This window comes from Zingiber officinale, chromosome 6B (assembly GCF_018446385.1).
Source record: "Zingiber officinale cultivar Zhangliang chromosome 6B, Zo_v1.1, whole genome shotgun sequence".
NCBI lineage: Eukaryota > Viridiplantae > Streptophyta > Magnoliopsida > Zingiberales > Zingiberaceae > Zingiber > Zingiber officinale.
Window position 1 is genome coordinate 38,138,621 of NC_055996.1, and position 13,216 is coordinate 38,151,836.

Below are 13,216 nucleotides of genomic sequence, written 5' to 3' on the forward strand. Positions count from 1 at the left end.
CGAAGACTGCGGATGAGTACGCCGGCGGACGAGAAGGAAACACGCAGCGATTCCGAGGGACGAGAAGCCGGAGGGAAGCCCGCTCGAGAAGACCGGAAGTTGGGTTCGGGTGAGCCCTTTTCCGGATGGCAGAGATCACCCAAGCAAGCGGATCCGGAGTAGAAGACCCGGATCGAGCCGAACCAAACCGGAGCAGTGGTCCCCGGATGAAAAAGTCAACGTTGGTTGACTTTGGGCTCCGGGGCCCCCGGAACAGTCCGGGGCGCCCGGAGCAGCCCGGGGCGCCCGGAACCCTTCCGGGTGCGCGGACCAGTATTTTGACCAGATCGAGTCAAAACTCGATCTGAACGTTGGGGGATAAAATTTATCCCCCCTAGGGCGCCCGGAACCCTTCCAGGCGCCCCAACCAAGGCTATAAATATAGCCTTGGTCCAGAAGCTTTAGATAAACTCAAAAATTTACATTCTAAACACTTGTGCGCTTCTGTTCTAGTTTAGCTTCTGTCTTTTGTACTTTCACTGCTGTAAGAGGCTTCTCCGCCTGAAGGAGATATTTTAGTGCACGTTCATTCCTTGGATTAACAACCTCCTTGGTTGTAACCAAGTCAAATTGTGAGCCTCTTCTTTCTGCTTTTTATTTACTGCTAATTTACTTTATGCAAGTGTTCTGTTGAAAGTTCGAGAAGAGTCTTTTCTGTTTATTTTTTTCAGGCTATTCAACCCCCCTTCTAGCCGGCCCAACGGTCTTACAAGACCGACATCTAATGTTCCCTCAACGAGGATCACTTCCTCACCTATTCCTCTTAGAAGAGTTTATTTGTTGCCAAACATCCAACCTCCTAACTTGTTTGGACTTTTGTTCAGCATTCGATCTTGACTTTCGGGACTTTCCGCTAGACGTCCGATTTTCAACCCACATAGACTTCTATCTGGTGTACACAACCCCCAAGGTTTTTACCCGATGTCCTCAATCTGTCAAGACTTCTGTCCAGTCCATCCAATCAGGACTTCTTTATCCAATCCATTCAACCAAGACTTCTTTCCCAATTTACTCAATCAGGACTTCTTTACCTAACCTCAACTAGAACTTTCCTACACACATAGTTAAACTCGTTAGATCACAAAAACCAATAACTTTGAATTTTTACCAATATCAAAATATAAATTTGATTAGTTAATGCTTTCAGCACAAACAACACACTGAAATGTGTTAAGTAGAACTTATCATTGATGATTAATATATTGTACTATCAACTAATGAAATTGAGGACTTAATAAAAACTTATATCGCAAGTTATCCTTTTGCACCATTGGCACCTTGTTCCACTTGAGTTACATGTTGCCATGTTGGATTCCATGTAAAATTAAAGTATTAAAATAAATATAGTAGAAAAAGAAATCCATCATAGATCCAAGTAAATTCTAATTACATCATAGATTTTATACAAACGTTACCTCTTGATGTGTAAAACTCTTTTGCGCATCTAGAGAGTCTGATCGATGTCAGGATAATCAGTACATTCACGTCTCTAGCAGTATCCACATGAGCACAGTCTCTGCCCGTCTCACAAGCATAATTAGAGTCTCAAAATCACATGCTCGTAGTGCTAGCTATCATGCATATATATAAGTAAAGATAAAACTTTAACTTTTAGGTTATCTTTTTCAGATAAGATATGTTCGTCGCCACTAAGTCTTATCTAATAATAATGTTGGTGCAATCAGCTTCCAGAGTTTTGATGTTTGGCAATGTATATAAGTCGGCTCAATTTGACCAAGGGTTGATCCAAACAGGGTTTGATATTTGGAAAAGACTAGCAAGAAAAAGTCCTAACTTATTTAGGCAAGGGGAATTCCTAGGGGGAGATAACCCTAGGTGGTAGAAGCCCTGGTGAGTGAAACTATGCAATGAAAATCTTAAGGGGAGATAACCCTAGGTGGTGGAAGTCCTAGTGAGTGAAGCAAGGCAGTGAAAATCCTAGAGGAGGTTGTTAGAGTGTATAGTAAAAGCCTAGTTTTTTGTAAACATTTATTTTGAAATAAAGAATCACATGGGTCAAATGTCTACATTTATATGCTAAGTGTAGTTGTTCAATTAATTTATATTGTAGATAACATGGTATGGTGTCACATACAGAAAATCATGTTATCAATTCCTTATAAATTATAAACAGTAGTTCACGACGAAGATGGAAAGAAATAAACCATTGGAATAGTCGTAGTGTAATTTAGTATTAGTTTATCTTAACTATAAAATTACACTGGTACACTCTGAGTGTATTGAACAGGACCATTTAATGTAAGTTCTTTTTATATTGACTGCATAAAAAAATAAGACCTTTGCTATTATGGAAGTGTGTGCTCTTAATCATGATATAATAACAAGCACATATACTCAATATTCATTTCTTTAATTTATCAAAGGGTGTGATTTAGTTCGATAAATCAATAGGCCCGATAAGTTGGGAAATGATATTATTTATATGGTGTATTGTTGATTATAGAATGAAATTGTGTCCTAGTAATCTAGGTTGATGATGTCCCCAAGAGGAGCCCATAAGGATTGTCATGTAAACCCTGCAAGTGGACTTAGTCTGACATAACGATAAGGTTAAGTTGTACTACTCTTGGAGATAGATATTAATTGAGTGAGTTGTCAGTAACTCATTTAATTAGTGGGTATTCTATATCTTAAACACTGAGAGATTAACACACTCATGATAAGAAGTAGCTCATATAGTAATATGAGATTGATGCGGTAGTTTAATAATAACTCTTTAGTGATATTAGTTATTATTGATGAACTCGAGTTGAGTGTTCGAGGCAAACATGAGAAGTTTAAGTTCATTGGGAGACCAAAACTAATTCCTCCTTTCGGTCTCTATCGTAGCCTCTTATTTATAAAGTCTTATACCCACCCATACCCACCTTTTTACCTACCTTAAGGTGGTCGGTCAAGCCTAGCTTGGAGCCCAAGCTAGGGTCGGCGAAACCAAGGTGAGTTGGTGGCCGGCCCTAGCTTGAAACCCAAGCTTAGGTGGCCGGCCACAAAAAATTAAAAGGATTTTATTTTTTAAAATCTTTTCTTATGTGGAAGCCATGGTTTTAAAAGAGAGTTTAAAATTTAAATCTTTCCTTTTATAGTTTTCTACAAAGGATTAAGAGAAAGGTTTGATATCTTTCTTTATTTGTAGTTAAAAGGAAGATTTTAATTTTTGATAAAACTTTCCTTTTTTGTAACAATCCTCATGATTTTAAAAGAGAGTTTTAAAATTAAATCCTTCCTTTTATAGCTTTCTACAAAAGATTAAAAGAAAGATTTGATATCTTTCCTTATTTGTAGTTAAAAGGAAGATTTTAATTTTAGAGAAAACTTTCCTTTTTGTAAATCATCCACATGTTTTAATAGAGAGATTTTAATTTATAAAAGTTTTCTTTTATAACCAACCATGAAGGAAATATTTAAAGAGAAATTTTTGTTTTAAAATTTTCCAAAAACAAATTAGGAAGTTTTAATATTGTGTTTAAAACTTTCCTTGTTTGGAGGAATTGAGGTGGCCGACCACATTGATAGAGAAAAGGAAATTTTTTTTAATCAATTAAATTTTCCTTTCTATGGCAAAAAAAATAAGGAAGTTTTTATTAAAACTTTCCTTATTTGCCAAGACCAAAGAATATAAAAGAGAGGGTAGAGGTGCCTCGCCTCATAACAAAAAATATACATCTAGTATTCCTCTCTTCTCTTCCTTGTGGTGGTCGGCCCTCCCTCTCTTCTTCCTCTTCCCCTTTTCTTATTCCTTGGCCGGCGGCATCAATTCTCTAGGAGTCCATTGGTGGCCGGATTTTGCTTGGAGAAGAAGTAGAGAAAGAAGGTTTTGTTTCTTTGCATCCCTTGGAGCTTAGTTAGTGGCCGAAGTTCTTCAACTCAAGGAGTTTGTTGTTGGCCGAAACTTGCTTGGAGAAGAAGGAGGCTTGGGTGGATTCTCGTCTCGATAGATCGTCGCCCACACGACGTCCGAGATAAGAAGAGGAATACGACAGAAGATCGTGAGGTCTATAAGCTATAAAAGGTATAACTAGTTATTACTTTCCGCATCATAACTAGTTCATCATTTTATTTAGATCTTGAAATACCAAACACAAGAGGCTAATGAATCTAGATAATCGAATTTATGTTTTCTATTTTGTGTTTCTTTTATTTTTCGAACTTGTGATTCGATTGTTCTTTTTGGTTAAACCTAGGGTTACTATAAGGAAATTAAATATTAAATTTCGTTAAAAGGGTTTGTCTAGGAAGTGGTGGATGCTCCTATACCCAAGAAGGCCTAGTGCCTCGCCATGTTTAACCTGGAAGCCAATCTCTGAAATTAATATTTAATTAAATTTGTAACATGGGTGGATTTGGATCAATAATGTTAAGCATCATTTGTGATCCAAGTCTAAACCACCAAGAACAGATAAGTTGAATTTGGAATCAATAATGTTAAGTTCTGCTTGCGATTCCAAATTTAATTTCTAAAGAACACAATATATTGTTAGGAATGGTTCAGGACTTGTACAAAATTTTTATACAGAGGAACCGATACGATATTCCCAGTAGCAACCAATAATTGGTATCAGAGCCAGGGTTTGCCTCTGTGTGTTTGGTTTTCAGTTTAATTATGCACATGTCATACATAATTTAGGCAGGATAATAGTAGGATATGCTAACTCTGTGGTTGCAGACTCCAACTATTATGACTTATAATGATTGTGTGTGATTGGACCCTTGGACATGTCAAGAGCATTTTATGTATGTGCATGATTGTATGTATTAAATACAGCAGGAGCTGTATTAGTTTTAGGATTTTACATTTTTGTTTCGATCTAGATTACATGTACATTCCTTCATGGAATATAGGATTGATAAATGTAAAATTATATTTTTGTCGCGGATCGTATGTAACGCCTACCCTTCTTACCTAAGGGCGGCGCTACGTTCTTATACTACTTACGTACATGTTTTACTATAACAGCGGAAGAATAAAAAACTTTAAAGAATTTAATTTATTAAGCATAATATCACATATTCTGATTTGTTCAAATGTGCATATATTGAACTTATAACTAAAAATATTAATTTGTCCGAATCGTCCTAGCCGAGCCACCACCACACACATCACTATCTGCTCCTCCTGCTGCTCCGTTGTTCATCCAGCTTTCTCTTTTATTTGCGGTACAAGGAAAGTAAGCTATGAGCACTCATGGCTCAGTAAGTTCCTTTCCTACTCACTAAAACCGAGAATCATCGTATATCAAGAATGGATCAACATATCATCGTCTCAACTAATCATAACATAACATATCATTCTATTCAAACATATCATGCATATTTCTTATTCACATATCATTTCATAGAAGCATGAATATCATATCATAAAACAAATAAATCACAAGCATAAGACATACAAGGGCATCATATTCATATCATAATATCACATGACATTATATCATATCATCATATAATTCAAGCACATATGAATGTAGGCAATGCATCGTGAATTTGAAAACTTATACTTAATAGTACTTGAAATTAATATCATCATCATTTGGGATCCCGGTTTGTACCACATACTTAATGCGTAGGTCCAAGGTAGCAAGTCTTGAGCCCTACCATGCATACATACTAGGCCCGAGTCTTACTCCATCGACCTAGGGCACTCAAAGGCCCATTATTGATGAGGCCGAGTCTTACTCCATCGACCGGCGTTGCCCACCCTTGGTACAAACCATAAAAATAACTTATCATGCATAACTATCATATCATGTCCTTAACAATCTTTCATGCATTTATTCTTTTCATTTCTTTTCATTATGTATAGCATTTTCTATGCTATCACATATCATAACATAACTTCATTTCTTTTCATTATGTATAGCATTTTCTATGCTATAACACATCATGGCATATTTCATAATATAACTTCATTATGCATATCATTTCATAACTAAAGCAATCATGCATTCTAACTTATTATCATATCATTTTCATACAGCATGGCATAGACATATTTAATTTTTGTTCTAGGGTTTCTAGGGCATCTATCCCTTCATGGCCGAACACATAATGATTCATTTAGGTCATACAAACATGTATCACATTCACACATTATCAAGTTTTCATAAGAAGTACTTTTAACCCCTTAGGTTTCATTTCCAAGGCCTCTAGGTCCTTTAAACCTTACTTGGCCGAAATTCATAGAATATAAACTTCCTTTAAGTGGCCTAAAGCATGGGAAACCTAAGTAAATTTCATAGCAAGATTTACTAAGAACATCATACACAAAGTTGGATCATAAATAAGCTAGGACTCTTGTGATCTTACATGTCATAAATCATGTAACTAATTTTCTACATTCCAATTAAACATGAGAGCATTAATCATCTTTTATAACATAATATCACAGAGGTCATTGAGCATATTAGAATTTTAAGCTTCTCTAAACCATCACCTTACCATGGCCGAAATATTAAGAGTAAGGTTCATGAGTTTCTTTCAACATACAAGTATACAACTCTTAAGAACTTTATATCATGTCATATAAGCATAGTTATTTTAAATTCAAGGTCCTCCTAACCCTAAATTCTTTCTTGGCCGAAACATGAGAGTGGGGTTCTTTTGGTTCCAATCAACTTCCAAGCAAGAAAACCATAGGAAGGTCCTTAGCATTTCATAGAGGGAACCTTGCACTAGTTTGGTTAGACAATAATTTTCCTAACCTATTTACAATATTTTTGATTAAAATTCTAGGGTTACATACACCTCTGATCATGCATCATATATGTATAAAAACATAGGGGAAAACTTTCTTTCAAGGCATAGAAAAAGAATCTGAAAATCACATGAAAGCCTTGTACCGCAGGTGAGGGGAAGCTTACCTTCTTTGCTTAAGTTTCCTAGAGTTGAGAACTTGCTTGTGGACCTTTCTTCCTTGCTTGCTTTGCTCGGCACCAATGGAGGAAGAAGTGGCTAGGTCTTTTGGTGGAGAGGAGGAGGAAGAAGAGGAGGCTTCTTCCTCTTGTGTTACTCGGCAACAAAAAGAAAGAAAGAAGGGGGAGAGTTGTTGCTCTCGGCAACAAGAGGAAAGAGGGAGGGAGAGTGCTCGGCACAAATGGAGGAGAGGAGGAGAGTGAGTTGAGGATGAAGCCCCCCCTCTCCATGCCTATTTATACTAAAGTGAGGGGAGGAAAACTTGACTTGATTCATCCTCCTCATTTACTTCTCCTCTTAATGAGAAAGAATATGCTAGAGAAATGCTTATTGAGTTTCTCTCTTTTCTTTCTCTTAATTTCTCTCCTTTCTTTCCTTTAATTATAATTCCCATCTCTCCTCTTACAATATTCACTCCTATCACACTTGGTTAACACATGCATGCATCCACAAGAGAACCAAGGATCAAATCCTTCTCTTAACATATTTTTGTACAAAATAATTCATGTATATGCATTATGCATAAATATTTCATACATGCATATATAATATCTCATATTTCTTTTGTTTACATTAATTCCTTGCATTATAAATCATGTATAGAACTTTATATTCTCAACTTTATTTTCTTTCATAAAGTTTTTAATCATCTAAATCCTTCCCATCGTAACATTCAACGTAGACTATCTACACATTCTTTTCATTACATTCGTACTCTCATTGCCCTTACTTTATCTAGGCTTTCTAGGGGTGTTACAAACTCCCCTACTTATTGAAAGTTCGTCCCCGAACTTAGAATAACAATTTCAGCATATCGGGTTCATCCGTGAACTCGACCCATTTGTTAAAATGATTGCTACTCAAGGCTGACGGGAACGCGGATGGAAAAGATCATAATGGTTGGAAAATTATTTTTTCATATTTATTGCTTTATTTGCTGTGATATGTGTGTGCATGGTTGTAATTCCTCACCTAATAATCAAGCGGGGAGGGATTAGCAAATAAATTTCACGGTCTCCATTATCGGTTTGTGGTGATGCAACAAACTTGCGTGTTGGCTCTAAGTGCCTCCCTCCACAACGGATGAGTTTGTTTGTAGATCACTAGATCAAACTTCCTTTATGGATGGTTATAGGAAATTATTTAGGAGCGTGTGATCTTCTCCAACTGAAGGGGCACAATCCTATTTAATGGACTAAGTATCAAGTAATGGTATACACATAGACACATTTAATAGTATCCTCCCTATCGAAGTCACTGGTATTATTTGTGTGATCGAAGGAAAACCAACTATTAATTTGTCATAAAGTTAGGTTGACAAGATAAAAAAATTAATAGATAAACCCCCCTCTTACAAATGTTTGAATTTATATACGTCCACACTAACGTGGCATATAAAATTCACGGTGTTTTGAGGTGTTGGTAAATTTAAATAATATTGTTTGAGGAATCAATATTATTCTAAATTTGTAGCCTTGACCAAAAGTTTTTTGTGATTCTTAGATGACTTTCAACCTACTAGCTATTATACCAAAAGAGAACAACCCATCGGTCCCAATTACATAAATGGAAAAGAAAGTATTATCTTAATCACGAAGGCTGCAGTTTGAAATTAAGCGAGGTCCGGGCCTTTTAATGCGCCTAATATTAAAGTGATTCTAGTGAGGAGGAGATTGAGTGTCTTAAGAAATGGGTCAAGGCAGATGAGATGGCGATGAATTACATTTGCAAAGGCCCGTATTTGTGACTGCTTTCATAGAAGAGAACAATATAGGTATATCTTATTCTCTAGTAGTTGGAACATGTTTAGTGGTGTTATCTACCGGTACCTGGCGTGTAGATATGATAACCACTGATCATGTCTGCAAATTATTGCAGGGGTTCCAGGAAACCCGACAACTACACGAAGGAGAAATCACTGTTTACATGGGTAATGCTACAGAAGTAGCAGCTGTTGTAGTGGGAGATGTTTATAGGAATAAAATATTGGTTTTAAGAAATTGTCTTTACGTACCAAGTTTTAGACAGAACTTGATTTTAGTTTCTAAACAATACAAGGATGGATATTCTGTCAAAGGTGTTATCAAGATAAATAGGGAAGTTATCTATTTTGGTACGTTCGTTGGCAATTTGTATACTCTAAATCCAATAACTCTCATAAAACAACAAATGGAAATTAATAGCACATCTTTTAATTCTAATAAGAGAAAGGAACATTCGGAAATGAATCAAACATATCTTTGGCATCTAAGGCTTGGTCATATTAACTTGAGTAGGATTCAAAGGATAATAGTCAATGAACTTTTGGGTTCATTGGTGGTGGAAAACTTTCCAACCTGCGAGTCTTACTTGGAAGGAAAAATGACCAAGAGGCTTTTTAAGGCCAAGGGGTATAGAGCCAAGATGTGTTAGAACTGGTTCATTCTGATTTGTGTGGTTATATGTCTATCCAAGCAAAAGGTGATTTCGAATATTTTATCTCTTTCATAGACGATTATTCGAGATATGAGTACATTTACTTAATGCACCGCAAGTCTGAATGCTTTGATAAGTTCAAAGAGTACAAGGCTGATGTGGAGAAACATCATGGTAAAAGTATCAAGACACTACGGTTTGATCGTAGTGGCAAGTACCTCTTAGGAAAATTTAGAAGTCACTTATCAGAAGTCGAGATTCAATCCCAACCGTCTGCACCTGGTATACCCCAATAGAATGGTGTGGCAGAATGAAGGAATATGACTCTTATGGAAATGGTTAGATCGATGATGAGTTATTCAGAATTACCAGATTCGTTTTGGGGATATACTCTGGAAACAACAGTGTATATTCTGAATATAGTACATTCTAAATCAGTACCCTCTACTCCCATGGAATTGTAGAATGTGTGCAAGCCTAGTCTGAGTCATATTCGGATATGGGGTAGTCCATCACATGCGCTAAAGGGAGATATTGATAAGTTGGAATCACGTACAGAAGTTTGGCTGTTTGTAGGATATTCTAAGGGAACGAAAGGTGGTTTGTTTTATAATCCTAAAAATCAGAAGATCATTGTTAGCACCAATGCTCGATTTTTAGAGGAAGATTATGTAATGAACCATAAGCCCATGAGTGAAATTGTTCTAGAAGAAATGAGAGAGGACACGCTTATTTTAGTACCAACAGTTTAAGATGAAATATCACAAGAAACTGCAACACGTATCACAAATGATACACAACAACAGACAGTGTCTCGTCGTAGTGGGAGGGTTGTTAGACAACCTGGAAGATTCATGTTTTTGGGAGAGTAGTCGGACTTGATCCCAGGTAAACATGAACCTGATCCCCGAATATATGATGAAGCACTCCAAGATAAAGATGCAACATCTTGACAAAGAGCAATGAATTCAGAAATACAATCTAAGTATTTTAACAAAGTTTGGGAGCTAGTAGAACCATCAAATAGTGTAAATATATTGGTTGTAAGTGGATCTACAAAAGGAAAAGAGGGATAGATGGGAAGGTGGAAACCTTCAAAGCAAGGTTTGTTGCGAAGGGGTACACTCAGAAAGAGGGAATCGATTATGAGGAAACTTTTTCGCCGGTGGCCATGCTTAAGTCTATCCAGATACTCTTATCCATTGCCACTCATATGGATTATGAGGTTTGACAAATGAATGTCAAGATAGCTTTTCTTAATGGAAGTCTTGAAGAGAATATCCATATGAAGCAACTAGAGGGGTTTATAGCAAAGGGCAAAGAGCATCTAGTTTATATGCTCAATCGGTCGATTTATGGACTGAAGCAAGCTTCAAGATCTTGGAACATCCGATTTAATGAAGTAATCTAGTTATATGGATTTATTCAGTGTCCGGATGAGTCTTGTGTATAAAAGAAGTGTGATGGAAATGTGGTGGTATTTCTTGTACTATACGTAGATGACATTTTTGATAGTTGGAAATAATATCAAAGTGTTGTCGGAAGTAAGGGTATGGTTGTCCAAGCAATTCAATATGAAAGACTTGGGTGAATGCGTACATATTCTCGGGATCAAAGCAATAAGGGATCACAAGAAAAGAATGTTGTGCTTATCCCGAGCTTCATATATCGATACTATCCTAGCTCGTTTTAAGCATGCAAGACTCCAAGAAAGGTTTTCTACCTTTTAGGCATGAAGTGTCTTTATCTAAAGAGATGGCTCCGAAGACATCAAAGGAGATAGAGGACATGAAGGCAGTTTCTTATACTTCGGTTGTCAGAAGCCTAATGTACGCTATGCTGTGTATGAGACCGGATATCTGTTTTACCATGGGCATGGTTAGCAGATATCAAAATAATCTAGGACAGGGACATTGAACTATTGTAAAGCATATATTAAAGTACTTGAGAAGGACTAGAGATTATATGCTAGTTACCAAGCAGATGATTTGCTCCCTATGGGTCACACGGATTTTGACTTCCAATCAGATAGGGACAATAGTAAGTTGACCTCAGGGTTTTGTATTTACTTTAGGAGGTAAAGCCATTACAATGGAGGAGTGATAAGCATAGATGCTTTTCGGACTCCACCATGGAAGCTGAGTATGTGACAACCTCTGAGGCAGCCGTAGAAGCTGTATAGCTCAGAGACTTCATGATGGACTTAGATATGATTCCTAGTTTGCCCAAAATTATTGCAATGTATTGTAATAATAAGTGTTGCAGTAGCAAACTCGAAGGAACCACGAGCCTATAAGACAAGTAAACACATAGAGCGCAAGTACCACCTAATATGAGACATCGTATAACGAGGAGAATTTGTTGTCGCCTAGATTGCATCAGATGATAACCGGAAGATTCTTTCACTAAGACCCTTAAGGCAAGAGCTTTTGATGGACATGATGAAGGAATGAGAATCAGATTTATGGCAGCAGTCTTTTAGTATAAGTGGGAGATTGTTAGAGTGTATACTAAAAGCCTAGCTTTTTGTAAACATTTATTTTTGAAAAGAATCACATTAGTCAAATGTCTACATTTATATGCTAAGTGTAGTTATTTAATTAATTTATATTGTAGATAACATGGTGTGTGGTGTCACATACAGAAAATCATGTTATCAATTCCTTATAAATTATAAACAGTAGCTCACGACTAAGATGGAAAGGAACAAACCATTAGAATAGTCGTAGTGTAATTTATTATTAGTTTATCTTAACTATAAAATTACACTATTCCACTCTGAGTGTATTGAGCAGGACCATTTAAGGTAAGTTCTTTTTATACTGACTGCATAAAAGGACAAGACCTTTGTTATTATGGAAGTGTATGCTCTTAATCATGATATAATAACAAGCACATATACTCAATATTCATTTCTATAATTTATTAAAGGGTGCGATTTAGTTTGATAAATCAATAGGCCCGATAAGTTGAGAAATAGTATTATTTATATGGTATGTTATTGATTATAGATTGAAACTGTGTCCTAGTAATCTAGGTTGATGATGCCCCCAAGAGGAGCTCATAAGGATTGTCATGTAAACCCTGCAGGTGGACTTAGTCTGACATGACGATAAGGTTGAGTGGTACTACTCTTGGAGCTAGATATTAATTAAGTGAGTTGTCAGTAACTCATTTAATTAGTGGACATTCTATATCTTAAACACAGGGAGACTAACACACTCATGATAAGAAGGAGCTCATATAGTAATTTTAGATTGGTGCGGTAGTTCAATAATAACTCTTTAGTGGAATGAGATATTATTGATGAACTCGAGTTAAGTGTTCGGGGCGAACACGGGAAGCTCAAGTTCATCGGGAGACCAAAACCAATTTCTCCTCTCGGTCCCTATCATAGCCTCTTATTTATAAAGTGTTATACCCACCCATACCCACCTTCTTACCCACCTTAAGGTGGTCGGCCAAGCCTAGTTTGGAGGCCAAGCTAGGGCCAGCCAAACCAAGGTGATGTTGGTGGCCGGCCCTAGCTTGAACCCAAGCTTAGGTGGCCGGCCAAAATAAATTAAACGGATTTTATTTTTAAAATTTTTTTCTTAGGTGGAAGCCATGGTTTTAAAAGAGAATTTAAAATTTAAATCTTTCTTTTTATATTTTTCTACAAAAGATTAAGAGAAAGGTTTGATATCTTTAAAAGGAAGATTTTAATTTTTGATAAAACTTTCCTTTTTTGTAACAATCCTCATGATTTTAAAAGAGAGTTTTAAAATTAAATCCTTCCTTTTATAGCTTTCTACAAAAGATTAAAAGAAAGATTTGATATCTTTCCTTATTT